This window comes from Epinephelus lanceolatus, chromosome 6 (assembly GCF_041903045.1).
Source record: "Epinephelus lanceolatus isolate andai-2023 chromosome 6, ASM4190304v1, whole genome shotgun sequence".
NCBI lineage: Eukaryota > Metazoa > Chordata > Actinopteri > Perciformes > Serranidae > Epinephelus > Epinephelus lanceolatus.
In genome coordinates this window covers 45,642,658-45,670,135 of record NC_135739.1, presented here as the reverse complement: position 1 = coordinate 45,670,135, position 27,478 = coordinate 45,642,658, and the positions used below count along the sequence as shown (strand labels likewise).

Sequence of the window (27,478 nt, the reverse complement as noted above, 5' to 3'; positions counted from 1 at the left end):
GACTTCTGGTGCTGCATCATAACCAGTGTTTCCCAGTAGTAACGGGACTGAATGGTATACTAATCCTCTTACCTAGAGTGATTGGGAAATAAAAAATGTGCTACACACCACCTGTTACACCTCAGACAGGATAATGTGATTATACCTCTGCCATCTCTGACAGCCCTCTGGAAGCATTGTTTTTTTCCCCCTTTAACTAAGTGCGTTAGCGATTAGCCTTCCTTGCTACGTTAGCATATTGTTAAATTTAACTGAACCTGAACTGGCTGACTGTAAACGTCTACGTCTTCTAAAAGATGATTTCTTGCAACTCATAAACAGACATTTACACATTTGGCAATCATTTAACATAATTCAGTATTAACTTTAGCTCAATGTAAAGTGAATAAACATGATGTTTCCTAGCTAATGTTCCACTCATCTGCCTTACACATTTTTATGACTGCAAATTTATTAAATCAGAGTTTTACTGATTGAGACATGATGCCAAATTTAGCAGCAAACCACAGTAATATAAAGAAGGAGATGAATAAATAACTTTAGGCATTAATTTCAAACGATATGCACACATAATTCCAAGCATGCTATAATGGGCTATTTTCTAATATACTGTAGGTTGACAATGCAGTCAAAAGGGAAAGATGGGGATATAATGTACTGACGCTGAGTAACAGATTTGTAATTCTAGCTGTCATTCTCTTCCACAAATTCTGATTTAATACTTTTCCGCTCTCCAAAATTTGGTTTTATTATTTTTATGCCATTCAAAGCATGTGAAAATATATGTATGCATTAAGAGTATGGTGTGTACGAAAATACGGGACAAATCATATCCTACATTGATTCAGTAAGGGACGGGGCATTTTATTTTTCCGTACGGAATGATCCATTATTGTACAGGATGGGTGTTAACCTGTTCCTGTATGTAGGTAGGCGACAGAAACTGTACCACTGGCCATGGGAACAATCCTGCTTTGATCTGGCTGCATGTTCAACACACTGTTGTTGAGGCCACAAATTTAGCTTGTTAGCAAAGTTACAGACATGGAGAGAACAACAGGCACCAAAGGTCCGCATGGACATTTTAGAAAAAGATTTCACGCCAGTTAAGTATCTGTTAAAAAAGTCATATTTGCTAAACTGAAGGTGAATTACTTTCGAAACGAACCACCGTTGAGGTAAGCCACCATGATTAGCCACTGGGACTAACCATAGACAGTCAATGCAGCTAACTAGCTTTCTGCTAATTCTGCTATCCACCTAACGTCATTTCTACAGTAGCATCCTCAGGAATAAGGTGGATAGAGTTTATTTACAGTGGAAGCTGGTGACAAGCTGTCTTCTATTGTTAGATTTAGAAGTAACTTTGTGCCAGTAGAAAATGCAGTGTTCCCAATGTTTTGAATTTTACAAGTAAGATTTTTATGTATTGCTAAAAAAATATCATGATGAACCAAATCATTAATTAAAACAAATGTCCACATTTCTCAATCAATCAATCAATCAATCAATCTCACAGCGGATAAGGAAAAACTCCCCCAAAAAAACCCTTTAATGGGGAAAAAATAATGGTAGAAACCTCAGGAAGAGCAACTGAGGAGGGATCCCTCTTCCAGGACGGACAGCCATGCAATAGATGTCATACGTTTTTGGGATATTTATGGACACATAAGATGATTTATTGCATATGCATTTCATGTGACATAAAGTCCCATTAGGCAGGTGTGATTTTAAAAGAAATTATGGTGTAATGTTGTATTAACACTGGGTGCGAATAAAACAATTTTCATTTTTGATTAGATTTTGATTTTGATTAGATGCAAACTCTTGCTGGGCAGCGTGATGGACACGATGGACGTGACGCGAATGACGTGAAATATATGATTTAAGTGGTGCAAAAGAAGCAAGTAGTCTGATTTTGCATTATATGCTTCATCTGAACTTCAATGATCAATTCGCGCTGCGATAGCCAATTAGCATTGAGATCCTTCGGGGACATATGATGCCAAGGACATACCAGCAGAAGTTCATTCATCAATTCAGCGATTTCATGCGTTACTTGCGCAAAAAGCGAATCAAGACAAAATATTCTAGTGTTCAAACTGTGGTGGTGAAAAGGCTTAGAAATACTTGATTCCTAAGGTCAAGTTAGAAGCAAAACATGTTTACTAAAACTGAGGAACCCTGAATGTTCTCACTCTGGGGAGAAGCCTTAGAACAAGGTGACCTGGCAAACATTGTGATGGTAAAACATTGTGATGGGAAACAGATGTCGTTGCCAGTAACAAGATGTGGTAAAGCGGCAAGTATTAAGATAAATTAAGGCAACTTCTGGAAACGGCAAGAAATCATACCTACATACATACATAAAAAGGGAAAGTTAGGTATAATGTTTATCTGAGGAGGAGTATAAGAATGTTAATTTAACTGTTCCACAGGGCTGTCTCATTGTTTTGTCATGTGAAGTTTGTATGTGTGTCTTCTTCAGGCTGCAGATTGATCTCTCGTCATAAAGACTCCTTCAACAAGACTTGTGCGATTAACGCCATGCAAAAACATAGGATATCCAGGTTTGGGGAGTAAGGGAATACAAAGTTATGTCTTGAAAATACATAATATGAGAAACTGTATTCTGTTAAAGTAACAGTTTAAAGTAGTGTTATCCTGAATACAAAAAAAAAAGATTACTTAAAGGGATTACTTTATTTGTATGTTTTATTTGCTCTAACACTGTGTCCTAACTGAATGTGATTCAAGAGAACAGCAGTTGTATTGTATTGTTTTTTTATAGGAATGTCCTTATTGGCTGCGAGCGACGTGGCGCTGCTGTTTTGAGCTGAACTTTTGTGGTAGGCCCTGTCTCTATTGATTCCTGTCACTCACTTTGAAAGCCCCGCAATGGGAGAAAAATGGCTGATTCATGAGGTTGTAATGAGGAATTATCTATATAGTGCCTCCCCAAAAACCAAATTAAGGTGACAGCTGGCTGGAGGGAGATCGCCAGGGTTTCTGGGAAACGACCATCGCTAATAACAAACTACATGCTGGTAGCTATATTGTATATAATTTCCAGTTAGTATCACAATATACAAACATAGAGAGATAGCGAGTACTCACCAGACTTTTAAGTGGTTTCGTCTCCAGTCGAGTGTACTACACTGTTGACAGGTAGCCTACGTGGTTTGTTTACATTACCTAACAGAGGTGCATAGTTAATGAATTCAGCGGGGACAGAGAGCAATGCTTGCTTGCTGTTCGGACACAGTTTAAAATTCATATGCACCACTTCCCAGAAACAGATTTTTAAAAAAGTGTGAGCGGTGCACCTGTCACAAGACATTGACAGAGGAGATCCTAAGACAGGACACTGTTTTCAGGATGGAAATATAGGACCCAGACAAATGAGTTAAATGAGTAACCCTCCCAACACTGAAAACATCAAATGTAAAAACATAATTAACACATGTAATATCAATGTGAAAATGCTGAGCATGGGCAGTCTACCTACCACCACCACCTCCTGCTCCTGCACTAGATCAATAAAGTTACTGTGTATGTTTAAACCATGGCGTCAGGGTGAGGACATTTTCACTGATTTTGCTACATTAGAACTCCCACACATTGCAATTTCTAATTTAACCCCCTGAGCATCTATATTCAGAGATGATGTATACATAGAAATCATCCACGGACTGCAACATCACAGCTGACAGCAGAGTTCACATACTGTATGGCTTCACCACCACACTACCCATGCTGCTCATTAATCGATGGCCAAATGTCTCCCTCCCTCCCCCTGATTACATCTCCTGAGTTAATGAGCCACACGCTGAACATCCTCCCTCCCTCACTATATATTTCACTATCTCTCCTCCATCCCTTTCCACCTACCTCTCTCTCTCTCTTTATGTTACATAAACACACTCTTCAGTTTCATTTGAAGTGTCGCTGATCCCACTTTAGGAAAATATTAGAGACTTTTCGTTTCCAGAAACACCATGGTTATTCATCATATCAGTGGGAGGACAGTCTACCAATTATCAGGAACCACTGTTCCAGCAAAGTGCTGTGAGTATGCTTTGCTGATTGTTCCAGACTGCTAATTGATTGCACTCACTGTCGCTCTTGTCAGATGAAAGCCTGGTCTCTCTGAAAAGATTTTCAGGAAGCTGCACTAAGCATGATTTAAATGCAAAAATACACCTGTCACATCAGCTTAAAATGGAGAGGATCTGCATGCAGAGGAGTGCCTCATACTCAAAAACTGGAGATGTACTTTTACCCTTTGACCCAAGTGATACTTGGGAGGGATAAATCTTGTAAATAGGATTAAAGTGGTATCTTGCTTTTGTTATTAAATATATTTCTGGCAGAAATGGGTCATTGGAGCAGACACATGCATGTTCTGTTTAAATGTTGGGCCCAAAGGAAGTGAGGTGATTCAGCATAAACACTAAATGTACATGGTGAAGTAAAATATTTACGGTGTTGACATAGTTGCTGTGATGATTGTCAAGCTGCAGGACGTATGTAATGGGAGGAGCAGAGGGGAAATGGCTCAAACCCTACACACTGCTACCCCTCCATCTGCACAGTACCATCAATGATCAGGATTTTGTCTTTTAATCAGACTTGCTCATGTGATCACCAAGTGTATAGGTTTGCATGTGGATGGTAGGGAAATGACCCCACCGATATTTTGGGAGCACAAAGTTGTCCCTACCAATAATTGAGGGAACTCGTTCAGATTATCCTCATTCTAACAGTTCAGTGCACGGACAAATCGGCTGATTCAGTAAGGGGCAGTGCATTTAATTTTTCAATACCGACGATTCCATTAATGCCCGATCAGAAGTGTTTTCAATTAGTTTTGGCATTCCACCTCCAAGAGCAACGCGCAGTTGCTTAAACGTTTCCTCCTCCAAAGAGAGTCTCAAACTGGGTTCTGTGTCTGTCAAACGGTCAGCCCAGCAATACTGAATACACAGCACACAGGCATCTGAGCAATGGAGCAAATGGAGCAAATGCATCGCCATTATTCAATTAGGGGGAGCAACGATATGGTTTTGCTAGCCAACTTTTTTCTCCTTAAAAATACACATCATATGATTTTACTACTTTCAGCAACTGACAAAAACAATTGGGCCTAGTTAGAAAAAAAAGACATTTGAACCTCTCTGATCATTGTTATATTTTGTGAGTAAAAATCTGAATCTGCAGCATAACCAGTTAAGTGTCTCTGTCAGGTAAATGTAGTGGTACAGTGTTTTCCTCAGAAGCACACGTATAAAGTTGTGGGGATATGTGGGATGTGATTTGATTGTACAGGAAGTGTTGAACATGAGCAAAAATCTTGCTGAAACACGTATGAGCTATCCAAGTCCAGAGAGCCTTATTCCCTATTCTTTTTATTTTTTATTTGTCACCTTTTGACTGAATTTGTGTTTTCCTTTACATAAAAGTAGACATTTCCACAGTAATTTGTTGCAAAAATAAAATAAAAATAAAAAATCACCAGAATGCTGTAAATTAACTGTTTGATATTCAGAATTGCCTGTGGGGAGTTTTGTTAAGTCACAGTGACAGTGACCTTGACCCAGGAATGCAAACAGAAAATGGTGAAAAAAGAGAGAAGGATACAAACCCCCTAGGGGGGTCCGGAGGCATGCTCCCCCGGGAAGACATTTTTTGGAAATATCAGCTTTAAAGGGTGCATTTATAGTCAATTTCAGCATCAGACCAACAGATACTAAGGAAGCAGTGCTGACAAGAAAAACTTCTATTCTTAGACATCTAAGGGGCCTACTCAATAAGAGACAGCAGTTAAGGTGTAAATTGTGTCCTCAAATGTACAATGTTCTCACCTAAATACTGAAAAAACATCCCCAGTCTGCCTAATGAGGTCATACCGGCCAATATTTCCTGTGGATTCAATGAGCAAATAGGCCTACAGGCCTGCCTACAATATTGGCAGGGGAAAAATTGGAAAATTGAAGTGCCACAAGGGGGCGACATTTACCTTGACATTTATCATGATACAGGAAACGTTGCAGGATCATTCATTGCACTTTTCAAAACATAAAATGCACTGGTAACTGGTGGATCTTTCTTTTACTTTGAACAGCATGGTAATGTATTTAACAAGAAAAACTTCAGTCATTCATTCATCTTCTAACCGCTTCATCCTCTTGAGGGTTGCGGGGGGGCTGGAGCCTATCCCAGCTGACATTGGGCGAGCGGCAGGGTACACCCTGGACAGGTCGCCAGACTATCGCAGGGCTGACACATAGAGACCGACAACCATTCACGCCTACGGACAATTTAGAGTTATCAATTAACCTAGTTCCCAATGTGCATGTCTTTGGACTGTGGGAGGAAGCCGGAGTGCCCGGAGAGAACCCACGCTGACACGGGGAGAACATGCAAACTCCACACAGAAGGGCTCCCACACCCGGGCTCGAGCCGGCAACCCTCTTGCTGTGAGGCGACAGTGCTAACCACCACACCACCGTGCCGCCCACAATGAAAACTTCTGTGTTAAACAAGAGCCAACCAACGAAAAAAGCGAATGTTTTTACCTCAGATGATCTCAACACTCGTATTCTGCGCATTCTCACGGCCGGATTTGCGGAATATTCGCGGTGTTGTTGTAAAGTGTTGTGGAAATATCGCAATCACAAGAAAGAGATGGACATGAAGTCCCAGAGACCTTGACCTATGATCTCTGTTTGTGCCAAATTTAAAGAAATTCCTTCAAGCCATTGAGATATTCCATTCATGATGGATGGATGTGTAAAAATATAATGCCTCTGGCCATGGCATCAGCGGTGCGGAGACATAAAAATGAGCTACAAACGTGTCTACAACTGTGGTTTTAGTGATGACTAAAATCTTGCTTAATCTAGCATGAAAACAAATCTCCAACAATACACCTACAATATTCTACACAACCATTTATTTTGTTGGCTCCTTCAGCCCATATGTGAAGTAGAAAGTGACACAATCAAGGTTTAATATTACCAACAACAGAAAACATAGGTGTGAATAAGTGGGTTTCTGTGACACTCTATTAAAGGAAGAACAATCTCACTGTTGAATCACCAAAGGTCCTATACACCGTATGTTGTAGGCATTGTTTAATAGCCGCCTTCATACTCCAGTGATGATAAGGCCCATGTGCTGAATCCAGAGCTCGTCTCCATTCATCTCAACTTAACTCCATTGGACTCCATTCATTACCCCTCGCAGATAACCCAGCCACAGGAAAAAGGCAGAGTCAGCGGTCGACACACTCTGAGATACACCAAATCAGTCTCTCTCTTTTCCTGTGTGTCTCTCTCTCTCTCTTTCTCTCTGATACAATAGAATAAGTCTGTGGTCTACTTTAGTGCAGAGTTTTCACTTTCCAGAGACTAAACTTGGGGTTTGGTCATGGTCCTTGCCTTTTATATTTTCTTCTTCAGATGAGTCTATGCTCTGCTCAAACACACTGAGGAGAATGTTCCACTGGTGAGCCAAATTTCAACATCAGTTGGTGTAAGTAATAATATCTGGCCTATAAGCATTTCTCTGGGACAGATTTTCTCTAGAGGCAGAAATAATCTCAGTGAGTGAAACCAATCCAACCAGTAGGTGTTTGTCTGATTATTGACTGAAGCTGATAAAGGCAAGTCTTAAGACAGGGGTAGTTGATATTATGAAGCCTAGTGCCTCTTGCAATGGAATGTAAAAATAAACCTACAATTGAACACGTTCATAAATAGAATTCTATGTTATTAATAACGGAAGTGTTTGAAGCACAAGGTTTTGTTTTTGTCAATTATATTTACCATTTAGTCAACCCAGGCAGCAACTGCCTGCAAGACAGTTCTTTTTCTGAGTATTTGGACTTTGGAGAGTGTAAGCCAGTAAGGCCACTGAGGCGTTTTTTGGGGAGTTTTTCCTCATTCACTGCGAGGGTCCAAAGGACAGTGGGATGTCGTATGCTGTAAAGCCCTCTGAGGCAAATTGTGATTTGTGATATTGGGCTTTATAGTATAGTCTGAGTGGGTATGGGAAAGGTTAAAGAAAAAAATGTATGAATGAAGTGGTGAAAAGTATGGAGTTAAAGGATAACTTGCTTTTCTCTGTCCAATCTTTACAGGTTTCACTTAATGTCTTCAGTGGGAACCAATGGTCTTGGAATGGAGTGCGACAGCAATTGGCAGGGAAGTTAAAAAAAATAATGAAGTATTGAGAGACAGTCTTTTCATGGGATTTGTTGATATCTAGCCAAAATTGCACTGCACTTCCCAGAAGATGTACCTTTTTAATTTTAGACACTCATGACCTTTCATCTGAAACTGCCCTCAGGACACCTTTCAACTCTCCCAAAGAGACGAGCCATTTTGGCTTAAGGAAATGTAGTAGTAGTAGTAGTAGTAGTAGTAGTAGTAGTAGTAGTGGTAGGAAGTTTTAATGTATGCATATTTACAATACTTTTGAGATGCAAATACATTTAAAACACTTAAGATACTGCATATAGATAATGATGGCTGGGATACCACAGCTGGTTCCATTTTGGATCAGGTTCCTGGTTGCAAAATACACAGGTCCAATAAGCTCAGATGCCAACAACTGTCTTATCAAACCTTTCAACTTGTTCCTTTTTTATCAGGAAATACTGATGTACAAACATTTAGGACAAACATCACTGGCAGCAGATTATATCGAGTCTTGTTATTTATGTTGAAATGAAGATTGCAGCTTTTGTCTGGTTGATATGCCCTCTGCAAGCTGGTATCTGTATTGAACCAAATATTGTTTCTGAAATACAAGAAGGATCATTCTTACATCATTCTATGGTGCATTTTTGTTGTCCAACGAGACAAACAAGAGTGGTGACACCTTTTGAAAAACTGTAATCTGGAAAATCTGTCTAATTTTGTCACATCAGGCTTTTTTCTTCCTCATCACCCTAATAGTTTTGCAAAGAGGCCTCCATCTAGAGATTTGTAATTCAACTAACCAACGCATCAACGTTTGGATGACATTCAGTCATGGACTTTCCATGACAAGATATGATGTGCAAGGGACCCTGGGTGCATTGGCTGTTGACGTTCTGGGATACCATGTCAACTTTAGCCTGTTATATGCATTTTCTGTTTTCAAAATACACTTCTGTTTTCACAGGAAATGTACAGTTTGCATACAGACTCTTTCAAAATAAATGCACTGCATCGGTACAACACTGCAAATTGACATGTTTTCTAAACACACATGGTTGGGTTTACGAAAAAGAACAGGGTTTGGCTTTACAATCGAACAGCCGCCTCCCGGATGAAAGTCAGTGGTTGCTGGACCCATCCACCAGCCCTCCCTCTATTAAGATTTCTACCGCCTAAACTTTTGTTGTTGTCCTGCTGCGTTTCCCCCTGACACTGGTGTATCGCTGGTGTCTGACATCCAAAGTTACTAACCAAGCACTCGACTTCGGAGTGACACCAGGTTGAATTAACACACAAAGATTACAGATATGAATAACTAAGTAATAAGTAACATTACTTGTAATTGTTTAAAGTAAATCTACTTTTATTCTATATATGGATTCAGTATTGAATTCTGTGGTGGTAAAATAGTATCAAACTCCAAAGCTTCCCTGTGTCAATTATAGGATATATCTCTGTCATGAAGTGGAAGTTTTGAAATATATGACAGAACTGTACATTATAAAAATACTACATGAGCATGTTGCTCTTAAGTGTTCTGCAAGCCTATGCATACTGGAAACCATGTGGTGCAAGACACTTAAATAAATACATCTAATCACTCCATTCATTTTAATTTCGTTCTCTTTCTCTGATTATGATTTCTGTCATGCTGACTCTCTCATACAGAATTCAAAACTGAAGTCACTGAATAAATAGCACATGTAGCTGAGTGAAAGAGAGCAACAGGAAACAGCAATAAGCAGAGCTGACCTGCAGAATGAGAAGGTGTATACTTGCTGTATGTTGATCTGTCAGTCAGCCTGAGTTTCCCAGCTACACCCAGGCCTCATCTTTCCCGTCAGCCTCTCCAGTTAAGCCAGTGTGATTGGGAGGGGGGTAAGCTGCAGGTCAGGCTGCTCATGACAAGTCATCACCATCCGGATTAAGAGAAGGAAAACCTGATCCACTCTGTGGTACACTCTGACAAAGTCCTCTTTAGATTCACTAGTGTGACACACACACACACACACACACACACACACACCCTCTCTAGGTCCAGCATGCCTCTGCTGACTGTTTCTTATTGTGTCACATGAGAATCCAGTGTGTGTCCAATCACATTACAACACTAATATTACTTCAAGGTGAGGGCAGACGCTGTCACATGTAATGCTGAACCATACTGCAACAGTGTACCACCACCACTTGTGCTACTATAGTTCCATTTCCACCGAGGAGTACGATGCTGTTCAGCTCAGTTAGGTATGCTTTGTCTTTGTCTCAGTAAAAAATAAGCTTGTTGGATCTTTAACAGTGGTCTGTACCTTTATGCATCTTGCAAAGGTGTCACATCATCTACTATCCCCCTCACAACCTCATGAAGTCAGCTCATACACTGTATACTACGTCACTTTAGAAAAGATGACATGATCTGTATAAAACATACAAATGGAATGTATTTGTTGTTTGCAGAAATGTAAAATGCCAACATTTTCTAGTGCCAACTAGTCTGCATGCTATGGACACATGTTGGTCAGTACCACAAAATAAATGAGCACTGGCAAGTTTATTTTTCACCTTTAAAATGTTCCACTTGGTACATATCTTCACAATTTGCTCTTGTCTTGATCTTGTTCACAAAGAAGTTAATCTTAAGAACAGTGTGTTCCTGTCACATCAGCAATGTATTACAACACATAAATAAGCAAAGATAGAACAAGGCTATGGGCCAGATTTACCAGTTTATTAGAATTCATCCTCTGGAGGCCATAAAATGTCATGGCAATATATCCATTAGTTGTTGAGACATTTCACACACTGTCATGGCAATGACAGTGAGTGCCATCCATAGAGCCACCTAGTAAACTTGGCTAGAAAGTAAACCTAATTTCTGAAGTGGATTTTTTTTCTTAAAGCTTGTTAAACATCAGGAAATCCATCAGGTCCCTGTCCTGAGGGTGAACACCACTGCTACAGGCCACCAGGTCTAGGCCAATATCGACTTAGCTTTAACTCCGAATTACCTTCTTCTGGAAGCTCCTCCAACACACCGGTTACCATGGAAGCCATTTGAACAAGCAACCACCACAATTAAAACCAAGAAATGTTATAAAAAGTTCAAACCAAGCCCCTGAAACAAGTCCAACGACTTGGTGAGGAATGAAAGTGTCTTTGCGTTTTGTTTTTAATTTGCTCATTGTTATCCATGTTTTATGGCCCAGGCAGAGGCTCAGCGTCTTAAGTCTAATTGACCGTTGTTTTATGTGAAAGCACAGCTTGTGTTGCTCTAAAAAAGAGTTGATTTTATTTCCAAGCTAAGAGATACTGCTGAGTTTATTAGGCAAACAAAAGTTAGTGAGGAGAGGTGGGGGGAGAAAGGGATCCAAGAGAAGAGAGGAAAAGAAGGACAAGGAGATTAGTCGGGTGGGAAAGAGAATATGAAAGAGGAAATGAGGAGAAGTAAAAATGGGGTAATTTGCTATTAATTTACTTTCAGAGTATGTAGATGAGGGAAACATCAGAATAAGCAAAGCTATTCGGGGGGGGGGGGCATATGAGGTAGTAATAGTGCCTGTTTAAACAGGACAGCTGGTAGGATGAGATCATGGGTGGCACGGGTGTGATGTTTTGATGAAACCTAGTCTCAACCCAAGTTGTGGAATACCAGCGCTTGGTCAGTGACTTCCAGCGTCAGACAGCAATGAAAAAAGCTGTGATATGCGGCCAGTCGTCCAGGGGAAACGTGGTGGGACAACAACAAAAGTTAAGGTGGCGGAAGGGGTGGTGGATGGGTCCAACAACCACCAACTTTTACCATGGAGGCTCGTGTTTAATGCCAACCACGTGCTTGTGTTGGCAAAACATAACCATGTGCGTTTGTTGTTAAAGGAAAAAAAGGGGGGCTATAGAGGTACACAACCATTCATGCTAACATTTATACTTTAGAACCTGGAACCCTCTTGATTTCAGGCTACACCCAAGCCCATCTGTTTTTGCTTTCCCTTATAAAAAGTCAAAGTAGCATTAGCATAAAAAGAAAATGTCAAAAATTGGATGACTGCATCTGGAATCACTCTTTTAAAGAAGGATTTCTAAATGTAAAAGGACTTCAAAAATACCACTATCACTTGAATGAGTAAGTCATGTTGTGTATGATGTGTGTGTTTCAGTTTATTGAGTTATGATTATGGTTTTTGTTTGTTTGTTTGTTTTTCTTTAATAAAAAATGTGTCAATTGAAGTACTCAGTGATGGTTTCATGGCAATCACACACCTTTCCACTTGTCAGTTATATGTTGTTATAACATCTTTAGTTTTTCACATGGGGCAGCGGAGGCAACAGTGGCATTAAACACGAACGTAATAAAGAGAGCCAATGTGGTGAGTAGCTCACTCCAGTACACTTAGCTAATGGACAGCAGTGTGTGTGTGTGTGTGTGTGTGTGTGTGTGTGTTAGTTTGTGTGTGTCCTGCCACCAAGTCCTTCATCTTGGTCCTGGCTCTTATTGACTGTATTGGAGGCCATAAATCATTGTGTGTGTGAGCATGCGTTTGTACTGTATGTGTGTGTGTGTGTATGTGTGTGTGTTTGTACATGGCCCAATGCTTCTCTGGATGTGAGCAGCAGCACACAGCAATCTTGGGTCAGGGAGGCAACAGAGCGAGCAACGTGTGCGTGTGTGTGTGTGTGTTTGTGAGAAAGATAACCGTGACAGAGCAACAGTAGCCAAAGTGGTAGACGGGCCATTGGACAAGATGTACCTGACTGTCTGTCTGCTTCACACCTTCTTCACACAGCGATGTAAATTCTTTTCACACCAGTGGACACTTCAGTCACAAAGCCATGAGGCCTGTATACACACACACACGCACACGTGCGTGCACACACACAGAAATAAGCACGATGCAACTGGCCAGTCTACATCAATACAGTCCAGCAAAGGGTGTTCTTTTATACTTTTTTGTCCTTAACCCTGCTTTGTAAATCTCTCTCCACCTTTTTCTCTCCATCAGGTTGATGGTGGGTCGAGTACAGATGGTGGTGGTGAACTGTATCTGACGTTAACTGCCCTCCATTAACATTTTCCAGAGTGCTGCTGGAGTGAGCAATTGAATGGAGCAGTCAAGCAGATGCACTGCGGGCAGCCATCACATGTGTTCACACACTGACACACACACAGACAAAGATATAGTCACAGACAAAGCAATCTATGACACTACTGGGAAACAACAGTGTTGACATTTCAGAGTCACAAATTGCTGCATGTGGATGTGGGGGGTGCAGAAAGGTCTGGAAATAAGCTGTACTATCAGCTACTATTACTGATGTATAGAAATGTCAGATGCCCAAATACTGCTGAATTTATATTTATAAAGACAGTGTCAATTAGTTTAAAGTTATGTTTTTTTATTGTTTTGTTTTTCTTTTTTCCACAATGAGACAGATGCACAAAAGTCAGTGTCTAGCTATGTCCCAATTCAGGGTCTGCATCCTTCGAAGGGCGAATCTGAAGGCCGAATACGTCACAACGCTGCACGAAGGCTGTCCCAATTCGTCCAAATTCAAAGGCTCTTCCAAATGCAGCCGACAAATGCATCCTCCTTTTCCCTGTATTCAGAGGATGCACCGCTACTATCCTTCGCAGCCTCCCATATCCTAAGATTCTTTGCATGCCTCTGTTCAACCCGGATTTCTTTTACAATGGTGGCAAGCAGCAGTACCGGCAGCAGCACTGAATACACCTAACATAACAGATTTTTACTTAATGGCAGAAGTTCAAGGGGCCTTAAAACCTCTAAATGGATGTTAAAATACGTGATGTCAGTAATGCTAACACGTAGCCACCGGAATAGAGTCAGCTCCACAATGTAGCTTAAGGCTAACTTGTTGATACAAGGAGCTCAGTTAGCCTTTAAAAGTAACGTTAAAGCCTAAAAACCCTTCAATTTCAAATGTTACAAGCTCGGAGGGTGACTTATATCTTATTGTAACTGTGGAGATGTTGCAGGCTGTTTATACCTCACATTAGGTGCATAAACGCACCGCAATGAACAAATATAAAGTTAATGATAGGTTGTGAGCCCCGCTGTATTTCTAGGTTGCGAAACTGTAAACATTTGGATTGAATATAGAGCTAGCTTGAGGAGCAAGGGGGGGGTGGGGGGTGGTTAGGCTAAGTTACCCCCCTTTCTGTTGACAGAAAGTTGGACTCACCCACCCTCACGCTCAGCATCACGGTGACCTCGCGTCACCAGAGCCTGGTTTCTATTCACTCTGAATTTTGTCTGGATTCTGGTTCTGGTCTAGAGAGCGGATCTGGAATTCACCAAATTCACCAAAGTAAAAGTGTTCACCAAAGTAAAACTTTAAATTCTGGCGCACCATCGATTTGGGGTGATGAGGGGTGTAAGAAAATCGATTAACTTAATGGCTTGGGGCTTTTCTTGTAAATTATACTCTTTAAATTAAAAAGTTTCACCGCATTTTTATTAGCTTGGTGCTTTTATTTTGATGGAAAGGCACATTCATCGAATTTTGGATCCTGTCTCACTCGCCCTGATTCCGGTTCCTTACCAAAATGGCCACTAACAGCCCCAGAGTACGGTAACGCAGACCTCCTGTCAGTTTCTGTGTACTGACACCATTTCCCTCAGTGGAAACAAAGCTTGTATTTACTTGTATTTCACAAATAAGAAACAATAAATTGTGAAGACAGTAAAGCCTCCACTAAAATAGCATTTTAAGTCGTGTTTGTGATTTATCCTTCAGTGATTTATACTTCGGGATTTATCCTGGCTTCATATGAGCAGAGGAAATCTCTGCTCGTCGCTAGGCTAATGTATACTATGTAAAATGCCATAGGCTGGCACTAATAACGTTAACGTTAGTTTAAGACGGTTGTTTTGTCGGTGAATGTTGTGAGTTGTAATGGAGCCAAATTATGTACCGTTATCTTTGTTAAATGCTGCTGTTGTCCCTGGTTTTATATGAGAAGAGGAAAAGATCGTTAGACGCTAGGCTAATTTATACAATGTAAAACGCCATAGACTTGTGCTAATAACGTTAGCATGTTGTATTGGTGGGGGAAATGTGCCCAGATAAAGAAAGTGTCTGTCTGTCAATTCTGCGATTTATAGTGAAGCCAATTTGCGTACTTGTGATTGAAACTGTCTCCATTAAGCCATGTTTAATGTGTGTTTAATGTGTGTTTTGAATCAACTATATAAATAAAGTTTTATTTGAACTAAACTTTACAGCACTTAACAGAGTCCTCCACCTCCGACTAGTGTTTGGAGGTGTAACTGCAGTGTGACACAGACACACCACCGCAGAATTAAAAATTAGATTATGTGCGACTTTAGTCGACCAAGACTTTCTTTGGTTGACTACAGTCCTAGTTACATCATTATTATATAGATCAATCATTTTGCCTGTTGACATAACAGAAAATATGCTTTACATTTCATTTTGTTGTGGGGAGCAAGGAGCAAACAGAGGAATTTATAAAACTCCGTTCACAGGGGCCAAGAATACAGCCACACTCAGATGGAGGTACCTGTTAAGGCAATAATAAATAGCCCATTTGTCCTCTATACATATTTGTATGTAAATGTTACTTAAATTAACCCAAATCCTGTACAAAGACCAAAGTACAAATATAATCTTTAGATCACAATAAGTAAATGTTGTTTTTGCATGGGGGGTGGGAGTTATATGTCTGTCCTGATGTCACCTTTTGTGAATCTTTACATATCTGTGATAATGTGATCTTGTGTGTTTACCTTTTGTCATGCTTCTCTCTTGTTTAGAACAATCGTTCAAAAAATGGAGGAGAAAAAGTGAAGCCTCAACAGGCAAAAAAAAAGTGGGACAACTTAAACAAATAAAATAAAGTATGTGCAGGTTTGGATAATGATATGTAGACTACATTTGTTTTACCCAAGTTAATACATACTTTGATATTATTTATTCCTTGAATCTGTTTAACTTCCTGATGAAAGCTTGACGCCGAAACGGGTCGAAAGACTGTATTTTTAACAAGAATAAAGGCATTTTAACTGCTTTGGGAGAGTGCCTTGGAGTTTTTTCTTCGTTTCTTCATCACTACATGAATCCCATTCCAAAGAGCACCTCAAACATACCTCTTTTTGAGTCCATGATGCACTCCTTTTTGAAGACTTTTCTAATTAATACTTTGCATTCCTAAGGCAGAGGAAATCAGTCACAACAGCAGCAATTTTCTGCAAAGATCCAGGGACAGGGCAGGGGGTCGGCGGGAAGCCCACTGCTGCCACCTGGCCCTGGTTTGTCCTCATGGATGAGGTTTTAGGCCTTCCATTGCCCCTCCTGTCCTAATTGCCTCCATCCCTGGGGACACACCAGGGCCAGGTGCTGCAGTGGGTGAGCAGCATGAGGAGGATGAGGAGGATGAGGAGATGCAGCCAGGGCCAGAGACAGGAGGGACAAGAAAGAGATGAAGGTAAAGACAGGATGAATTGTTGGAGCTGCTAAGAGAGGACATGAGGTTGCAGAGGGAGGCTGAGGAGAGGAGGGAAAGAGAGAGCAGGGAGATAATGGACAGACTTTTTAGTTTATTGGAAAGAATGGTATGTAGGCGCTGATTTTTTTTTTTTTTTGGTCGTTTTTTTCTGTTCAATTAAGTTTTATGTATTGCTGTTTCTGATTTAAAATGTTAATTAAAAATATTGTATATAGTTCTGAATTGAAATCTTTTAACCTTGCTCCATTATCTGTTCCAAATGTTGCATATAGTTAAATTAAAATCATATTATACATTATCGGTTCCATTTGTTATTTACACCTAGAGTGAACTTTTGAACTACTTTTCAGTAACAACACTTTTTTTTTTTCCTTTGATAACCAATTATTTACAAAGATAAAATCTGAACAGTTCTAACTATTTACAAGTTTACAAGTGGGCAGAAATTACTATTTACGGAGGCACGGGTACCCACCGTCTGCCAAGATGAAGTACCCAGGAGGAGGGTAGATGACCCGCCTGTACAGTGGGCTGTGCCAGAGTACTCTCAAATCGAGCACCGACCAATGCCAAAATATTTTAATATTGAAATTAAGTCAGGGCTATTTACAGGGTTTGTACACATTTTACTTGGTCCAATACAAGCACTTTATAAGCCCATTCAAGCATCTAAACTGAAATTCAAGCACTTTACAGACCTTGAAAATACAGCATTAAAATTACAGCATTTTCAAAGATTTTAAGCACCTGTATCAACCCTGTGTCAAGTCTAATGGTTAAATGACACTAACCATATATGCCAATCTATAGTTTATATGGCTAGTGTTTGACACTTAACAGTATCGTTTATAACAAACTATGCTAGCTATATGAACATTAATGTCGGTTAAAATAAAGTTTCTCTCTCAGCTGGAGATAAATGAGCCGCCGGTGTTGCCAGAGCAGCCTCTCCTCTTCCTCTAACAAAAAGTAAATTAAAAAAACCCAAAACAAAATGACAAATTCTGGCTCCATTTTGTCGCTGGTTTGTCCGTTTGTCGCTGCCGTCTGTTGTGTTTTTCATGGGCTTGGGTGACAGGAATCATGATGTGATGACGCAACCAGTAATCCTCCATAGGCTAGACCGTCCCATTTAACAGCGGTTGACGGAGGTGCCTCCGAAGGACTAGCCTTCAGAAGCTGCGTAGGCCGCGTCCTTCGAAGGATGCAGACCCTGAATTGGGACACAGCTAATTAGTTGCTATATGGCATGTTGGACAGACCAGACTTTGCTAAATGAGCCCTTCCTTCATCTTCTCCTTACTGTCCCTCCTCCCCTCACATTATTTTTATTATTAATATTGATCACATTAATAATCCAGTATTTCCTACCTGCAACCCATCTGAGCGTCTCTGTGTGTGTAACAAGCACAGTGTACATGTGTGAACCCACCTATGTAGGTGCATGTTATTACCTGCCCTTTAAAAAACAGGAAAACACTGCACCATTCTGACTGTAGAACAAGTTTTTGTTGGTCAATAGTGCAATTGCTTACCACTGCCAGCAAAGCAAAGCAATACACCAACAATGTGCCTGACAACACCTCATTTTAATACCTACACACTCACAAGCGCACGGATGGACATAAGTACATTTGCTACTAATGGGTGCTGGCTGCGAAAATGACAACTGTGTCAGTCTGAAACTAGCAATGGCAGTTGCCCCGTGCCCTGGACTGGGTGTAAGAAGGGGCCCATAGTCTTTTTGGAAGGATATTCTCTTTGTGCTGAACTCTGGCAGAGCAGTAAGTCCTGGTAGTCACATGTAGGTGTGCTGCAGGGTCATTAATATTTAATATTGCTTTAGGCCCTAGACCTCCATTGTTTTCTAAAACACCAATTGTTCCATGTTCCTTCACTACCATGAACAACACCACTGTAGTGTATTTTAAATCAGGCCCATGTACAGTGCCCTGCTGCTGTAAAAACTAATGCACAATTTCTTTCAAGAAAAAAAAAAGAAGAAAAAAAACCCAGCATGTATACAGTTTGTTAGTTCTAGTAACCTGAAGTTTTTAATAACCTGGTATCCAGGTAGTGCATTAAGTGTCTCCATATTTTTTTGGGAAGGTCTGCAGGTGGCTTTTTATAGCATACGTCACTTTTTTTCACGGCAAGGCAGCTTGAGAGGCTATTCAGCCATTGATTAACAGTTGGTGCTTCAGTTTATTTCCACTGTTGAGAGGAAATAAACTGGGTTGGGTTTTGCCTGTAGGGTACAGAGACTGTCCAGTTGTAACTATAATTTTGATTATTTCATGTTAACCCCCCCCCCCCCCCCCCCCCGTTGTTGTATTATAAATATAATAAATATAACAGGTAAAATCTGTCATCCTTCAAAACTGTGTAAGAATTTGGCTTAAAATAACGCATACCCTTCCTGTATGAATGTAGAGCCAAACCATGTTGTTTATTTCTAAACGTAACCACATGCTGTTGCTGCCTGAACCTAAACATGTGGTTTGTTGACATCCCGGCATTGGTTGCAGCATCTCAGAACGTCAACAGCAGACGCAGGACAATACCTAGCGCATGACACGTAGACATGAAAGGCCACTGACAAATCTGCGATATGTGATGAGTATGTGTTGTCAGATCTTATCTCTGACATCTGTTATGTATACTATTCAAGAAGAATTTCAATCATTGGGAGCTTGGCCCATTACAAGGTTTAATAGTTAAGACTTTGATCTTTTCAAAATGACTTTACCTTCATAATTGAAGCATAAATGTAAAAAATTCTAAAAAATCAGGTTTTGACCCAATTCTCAAGAATGAGTGATAATCAGAAAAGAGACCCAAGATGCAACAATGTGGGTAGAGAGGTAATGTTAAAGATACAATACCGCAGAAGGTCTAGTGTAGTATTTTTATCTCCTGGCACTTACACAAACAATCTACTATGTCCCCTCAAGAATTATTGTCAATAAACGGCTGTAGGAGAGTGGGGGCGACATGAGGCCCATCTATTGTGCAACACTTTCAAACAATTATTAATAGTGTTATATTGAGTTTCATGGCAAATCAAATAGGAGTTTGCAATGCATCACTGTCTGAGCACAAAAGCATTTCCCTGGCAAAATGGCGTTGAATGCTTAGAGCAAGAAATGTAAACACATTCACACACTTCCTCTCAGTTTGATCTCTGCTGGGTTATTTCAGTGTTGTAATAGACAGGAGCAAAACAGAAATGTATTTATGGTAATGTGTCACATTTGTTACTCACGGCTAATATCCTGGAGTGGATCTGGCGTTTCAAATGGCCTGAAAGAAAAAAAGAAAGGAGAGATGGAGGAATTGTGGACTACCTGCATTATTCAATACAGAGAAAAATCTTTGTGTCCAAGCATATGGAGTGGCCTCTCTCAGCGCCTGGAAAGAGTCAGAGAGGAAGAGAGGGAGCTGGAAAGAGGGGGAGATGAATAGTCAGTGGCATATTTTACAAACTCTCTCCTCTGCCTCTCACTCCCTCTCCTCCCTTGAGAAGGAAGCTTTTGTATCACCTCTCACAATACTTCACTTACTGCTCTCCCTCTGAAAATAGCACAGATAAAGGCTGAGAGAGAGAGAGAGAGAGAGAGAGAGAGTATGCCAGTGAATCCTCAACATCCTGCAGATGGACAAAGTGAGTAGATCTGCTTTTCTGTCAGTTTGTATACGAGAGAGAGAGAGTTACTCTGAGAACAACTAATATACACAGACTGAAAGATGGAAGAGAGAAAAATGCATGACACAGGAAAGATAATGAAACTCAAAAATTAGGGATGTTATTCTTCACTTATGTCAGTAGTATCTTTTTTTTTACCTATTACTCTGCTACTTACTATATTTTCTGTTACGCTGCAAATTAGCAATTTTTCCCTGTGAAAAAAAGGAAACGTTTTCTTCAAAAAGTAAGGGACAAAATAGGTCATTATTGTTCTTTCCAAAATAGAGTGTTCTGATTTTGTGCCTCCTTCACCACCTCGTTGCTCGTGAGATTGTTACAAAAATCACTGTGGTGACTATTTTCTGATTAGCCACTAGGACCATTAAGATTGGGTGAAGTTTAGGCAATTAAAACAATCAGAATCCGGTTTATTGCCAAGTGGAAATATACATACTTTTTGCTTTAAATTATCATCATGAAGTAAATGTTGATTGTGCAATGTAATGGCCTTAAAATGTGACACTGTTGGCTTTTAAGTTGGTTTCCCATAGACGCTTTTACTATTAATGTCAATGTAACAGTATAACGTTTGGTGGCCTGGGCTTAGCTGGACACAAAACAATTCTCCACAGACATTCTGTTCTGTTGACTTGTTTTAGACAATGGAGGATGATGATGTGAGTGGTGCATTCGGAAATATTCATTCCAGGTACGAGAGCATACTCTGGCACATACTGGACCATTGGTAGATTCAGAGTGCTGTCAGAATGTATCGTTCCGTTATCCATAGTACTGCACTCTTGGAGTTCCGCTATTGTTACTTTAAAAAGTAAACACTGACCAATAGGACCAGGCTGTCCGACCCCTATGCTCTCACTCGGTGGATGAATGATTTGACAGGATTGCCAAACGTCAGAGGACGGCACTTGAACAGTTTCCTCTGGTTTGTTTTTCTACTGAAGTTAACGTTAGCTCATGCGCTAAAAAGTTAGCGTTACGGAGAAATCCAATATTCCTCTAAATACACCCCCCCCCCCCAATTTCTGAATAGGTGGACATTTTAAGACACCTATGTAGCCTACAGCCCTGTGGTGGCAAGTCGGGTTTTTGCTCCCATCATAGAAAAATTTGGCTGTGTGTAACTAACCCAAAGAGTCTCCATTGTGCATTGTGGCGCAAGGTGATCCCAAGCAGCAAATATCAATCTGTACAACATCACACATTCCACTTGTGGTTCAAACAGGAAGTTGAGAAACAAAATAATGTGGAGTTGGAGCCCCTCCTTATTGCTGAAATGCATAAGGTCAATAATGTTTACTAACTTAGTTTAGCATGTTAGCATGAAATTTTTTTTTTTTTTTATTTTGGTTAAATATTGAAACAGTAAACACATCCTTTCTTATCCTTACACCAAGCACAGACTTTTCGGTAATTTAAACAAATTTGGTACTCTGTTTAGTGTAAATATTTTGCAATTTTGCAAATATGTTTGGTGAAACATTTCTGGAGTCATTTTTCTTGAAAAAAAGTATTTGCTGCTGCAAAGCAGTGTTACATAAAGGTACCAGTGTTGTCACCAATGTTATTAAAATTCATCCTGTTGAATGTCTGAACCAATATGTGTAGCGATCCATTCAATATTTTCTCTTCGAACCAAAAATGTCAACCGACTGGTGGCAAAATACAAAAAGTCAAAAGCTGAGAAAACATATTAGGGTTTATCATCTGGGAACAAATCACACTGAATACTTCACTGGATAAATGAAAAGTGTTACTTGCTATGACTTGCTTATGGGATACATCAAGAGGATTCACCCTCTGGGAACCATGAATATTTGCATCATATCTCATGGCAATACAACCAATATATAAGACATTTCACCCAAAATAAAAACCAAACAAACAAAAAAAAAAGGAACAAAGTGGCAGACAGACTGACAAACAGTCCAATCCTTCCAGCATTGCTGCTAGCACGTCAAATGTTTCCACCTTGTTTAAGCAAGGCAACTTTGTCCAAACAGTGCTGATGTCCAGTATTCCTGGCTTAATTTCCTTTAATCTCTTTTCCCCACATGCAAAAATAGTAATTATTAGTCTCCAGGGAGGTAAAAATGGATTTGAATTAATTATAAATGTGCATGGGCTTTCCCTGAATTGAGCAAGAGGTCACGATGTTCTGTTACAGAGATACTGCTCCACTGCATCAGGAATCACGTAGGTTAAAACAAGAGTGGCGGAGTGAAGGGGTTATTATTTATTGATTACTCCAGTCCAGCAAATGCCCCTCGGATTATAAAAATAGGGCACATTCTGAAAGAGACAAGCATGCAGAGAGAGAAGGTGCACATTCTGAAAATAAAGACAGGCTGGATAGTAACAATTGGAAATGTGAGCCCAAGGAGGGAAGAAATAACCCAACCCATTAGCAAATTCCTTGTTCTTTTCACAGTTGCTTCACTCTACCACTTATTTTTTTTATAATAAAATCGAGAGAAGCTATCCCTGACAACCAATCATTAAAATATATCCATGTGCAATTTAAAAACACCCCTGTGGAGATAGACGTATGTAGCATTCATTTTCATTTCCTGCAGGCCATCTGGAAATCCAAGTAATGGTGGAAGACCATCACCAAAATATCTGTGGTGTAATTGTGCAAATGGTGAGTAAAAAAAAAAAAGAAAAAAAAAAGAGTGGGCGTGTGGCTAGGGTGGAGGGCTGGGGGAGGTAAAAAAGAACAAAAGAGGCCCGCTTTCAAGTTGGAGATGAGACGATGGGCCAAATGAAACAGTTTTCGCCGTGGCCTAACCCGTGGCTGTCTTTCATCTCTAATTTTCTCCTCTTTCTTTTCTTCTTTTTCCTCTCCTGTAGCGACGGGCTCGATTATTAATTTTTACTCTTAAGCACTGAAATGCCTGCCTCGGTAATAACTTCATTTCAAAGCTGCCACGTTTCACCTTTGAATGTGCCTGGCAGAACGCTGAGGGTTTGTAATTGATATATTTCTCTTCAGTCAGATATCTTTAAGGACTACAATTAGGACTAAGAATAAGTGATGTCATGTACAGATTTCAAGTCTATTCTATTTACAAAGAAGAAACACTAAACAGGTAAGAACAAAAAAAAAACAAAACAGGCATAAATAATTGGACTTGAAAACATTAACCATCTAAATGATAGTAAAAGTAATGTGTTTAAATGCCAGGAGCAAACCTCAAAGAAAGCAGTGTATCTGTTTGCAGATGAATAGCTAAAAAGTTGGAGCTAATCAACACTTTGAATTCTGCAATAGAGATGATTGTGATGTAATTTCTTGGAGTATCTTCAAATGCTTCATATCCCTAAAATCTGTACAAGCTAAGCTAAAAGGTTATGTGAGTCAATAATCGATAATAATTGATAAAAATATTGAAGTCAATAAATAAGAATAACACAAAAACTGGATGTTTTTTTTAAATCAGATTTTACAAAATAAACACACAAAACATACTGATCCAAAGGAGTTTTAAATGTAGAAACATACACAAAATAATTGAAATCATTTCATGATTTAGTTTTTGAGATTTGCTCATTTTTATGAGCAGAGTGCAAAGGCGTTGTGATGGATTCATCTGTCTTGGGCGTCGCCTTGTGTTTTTGCACCACAGGTCATGTAGCTCAGTGACATCATCTAGAGCTTACAACGCACTGACACAGAAGACAGAAACCTCAGTTTCTGCTGCAAAAAAGTTCTAGCTATTATGGTTTTTACTTTACATTGATATGCTAAATCATGCAAACAATCACCCGTGGCTGTCACAGGGAAATTCCTGGGGGAAATTCCAGCACAATTACAGCTAAATACTACATTTGCACTGCACGTAAGGTAAAGTAACATAAGGTGATGACATGACGACATGGAAGACATAAGCCTTAGCTCTCTGCTGTAAAAACAAGAAATGCTCTATCTATTATTCTTATTTTAGATTTAATTAAACAGAATCATGCAAACAACAATCTCTGGCAGCTGTCTGCAGGAGGTCAGTTTTGAAAGAGTTAAAGGAAAATTCTAGTTAACTAAAACTTATCTCTATTTATTTTATTTTTGCCGTCATTTCTCTAGCTTACAATAATATGGTAGTCAACAAAGCAGTTGCTGAAATCTGGGAACGCATCAACATTACTACAAAGCCTAACAGACAGGAAAACTAGGGTTCTGATTATGAGATAAGTTATGACCATAATGCTGTTACAGAAATAAATTGTCAAGCTTTAAGGACTAAATGTCTGGAATTTCCATCATTTAAAAAAAAAAGTATTATAAATGCAAAAGCAGCAACTGTACGGGATCTTCCTGTTAGTGAGCCTCCACCTGCCATGACATCTTTTTGTACGATAACAGATGATGAAATCAGTATCACTATCACCAAAAAAGTCCTCCACATATGTATTAGACCCCAGTCCTACCAAACTGTTCAAATCCAGCTTCCAGTGCTTCGTTCAGGACACAACCAAAATAATCAACACTTCTCTGTAATGCAGCTTTTACAGCATTCCATTTTCCACCAAATTAGCTCTAATTCTTGGACTGGTTCCATTCAGGACTCCTCAGTGCTATCTAGTGAACCAGCCCCTGTTTACACCAGTTTTGATCAGAATTATTGTAACCAAGGATGTGTCATCAACAGAGGGCAGTGCACAATGCATAAGTGAAGTACACAGTGGTAGCAAGATGGCAGATTGCATAGATGACCTGTTTGATCTGTTCTACAGATATGTGTTATTAAAAAAAAACAAAAAAAAAACAAGCATGGATCAACTATTAATGATAAGAAGACAAAGCAGACTATTAAGTGAAAGATTCTTTCCAACCTATGCAATAAGACATGCCCACTGATGGTTCGCATTTAAGGTCAAGGAAAACCTGCAATTTTTTCGCTCTAACAGGAACCACTTTTTGGGTTCTGTACCAATTTATCTTTGGTTGAAATGCTCTGAACAGTTTAAAATTAGGTGCCGGAACCAGAACAGAACAGGTTCCATGTTGGTGGAAAACTGGGCTTGAACAGTATATGAAAGTAAAAATGCAGAATGGCAATAAAGAATTGTTATTATATGAAATAAGGAATTAAGTCATGTTTATGTTACATAGGTGATTCATGAATAATTTTTTCAATTGTGTCAAAACACAAAACAAAAATATATAAATAAACAAATTCCCTTGAAGACATCCTTTAAACAAATTGCTACAAATTCCAGAACAACAGAAATCCAAACAGGAAAGAGGGAAATCAAAGCCTTCAACACAACATGAACCCTTGCAACACATGAAAAGCTCAGTAAGCCTAAAAGGATCTGCAGTAGTTCCAAACCTTTTGTTAGTGTATGTGCAGCTGCTGACTCTTGCTAGCCCTCCATTAACTCATTACATTTGAGGTAAGGGAAATGGCCCTCTACGGTGAACATTTAGTGAGATAGCACTGGTACTTTGGTGTGTATAAAGGCAGAGAGTGGCTCATCAGGTAAGAGGGCTCACTTTTATTAATCTCAGTGGTGTGGAGTTCCTTCAACTTGACACAGTTACTCATTCTTCAGTTTGCCCAAACCTGTACCCAAATGAATGGCTTACTTCAATGAAATGATGCTGAATACATACACAAAAGACTATGAAACAACTGGAAATCATGTGCTCAGAGGAGCATACTGATGGTTTTGAATGTTTTAGACCATTAAATTGTGTGCACTGTGCAGTTCCACAAAATATTATTATATATATGTTTTATGCCCCTTTAAGGTATTGAATATTGTTGGCCCACTATAGACTGGACTCTGCCATTAATCTTTGTGTATTTCAAGTCATTCTACCATCAGAAGCACATTAGATCCTGGCAAAACTTCACTCCTTTCAAGGTGCATGGAGAAGGGAGAACTTCTGAACAGGTCAAAAATCCAGCAACACCTGTATAAAGAACAACTTCATTACATTTATACTACAAGTGTCACTAATGTTAAAGGGACATTGTGTAACATTTTCAGTTGTTTATTGGCAAAAACTGATGTCTGCATTCATAAATATGTCATCACGGGTGTACTATTACCTCCACCAATAATCTGACTTATTCTCGTAAAACGAGAATTTCGGATTTGTTTGTACATTGTGCGGGTAAGTTGTCTGTGGGGTTCCATTACCTTTCGCCATCTTGAGAATACACCCGCCAGCAAGGGACATACAGCACCGCCTTCGGCGTTTTCGCATTACTTCATTTCTTAAAGTAATGATGGCCACTCGTTTTTCTTTAGTTAACTGATTGGTTCTTGCCATAATATGAATTTTAACAGTTGTCCAATAGGGCTGTCAGCTGTGTATTGACCTGACTTCTGCACAACACAACTGATGGTCCCAACCCCATTGATAAAGCAAGAAATTCCACTAATTAACCCTGATAAGGCACACCTGTGAAGTGGAAACCATTTCAGGTGACTACCTCTTGAAGCTCATGGAGAGAATGCCAAGAGTGTGCAAAGCAGTAATCAGAGCAAAGGGTGGCTATTTTGAAGAAACTAGAATATAAAACATGTTTTCAGTTATTTCACCTTTTTTTGTTAAGTACATAACTCCACATGTGTTCATTCATAGTTTTGATGCCTTCAGTGAGAATCTACAATGTAAATAGTCATGAAAATAAAGAAAACGCATTGAATGAGAAGGTGTGTCCAAACTTTTGGCCTGTACTGTATATTAAAAAACATCTAGAGTGCTTTGCTCAGTCTGCTGCCCTCGCGTCACGGCCCTGGATAAGTGGTTCAAAATGGATGGATGGATGGATGGATGGATGTTTAAAAAAAAAAAAAACACTTTCAAAAGTGAAACTAGAATGACCACCTTGCAGTTATATGCCTCCACACACTAATAAAGTTGAACTTATAGTTTATATCCATGTCTGTGAAAACATGGATGCTACACACCCATTGTCCCCCTGGCAGCACAGAAAATCTATACAATCAGCACAGTTTCACGGTGCATATCCAAGATTGGTATCACCAGTTCAGTATCTGCCCAAATGTTTCCACTTCTGTTCCTGAGAAGGACATTGAGTATTGGTCAGAAAAGTGTTTTTTGCA

General features: G+C 39.6%; 1 protein-coding gene across 1 annotated transcript in view; it reads right to left on the bottom strand.

Moving 5' to 3' along the window:
• Positions 1 to 27,478, bottom strand: part of naaladl2 (N-acetylated alpha-linked acidic dipeptidase like 2) — an 814,243-nt gene that overhangs the window by 666,227 nt on the left and 120,538 nt on the right. Inside the window, exon 2 of the mRNA XM_033621483.2 lies at positions 19,955 to 19,992. The gene's annotated coding sequence lies outside the window, so the exon portion shown is untranslated. The remainder of the gene's footprint in view (positions 1 to 19,954; positions 19,993 to 27,478) is intronic.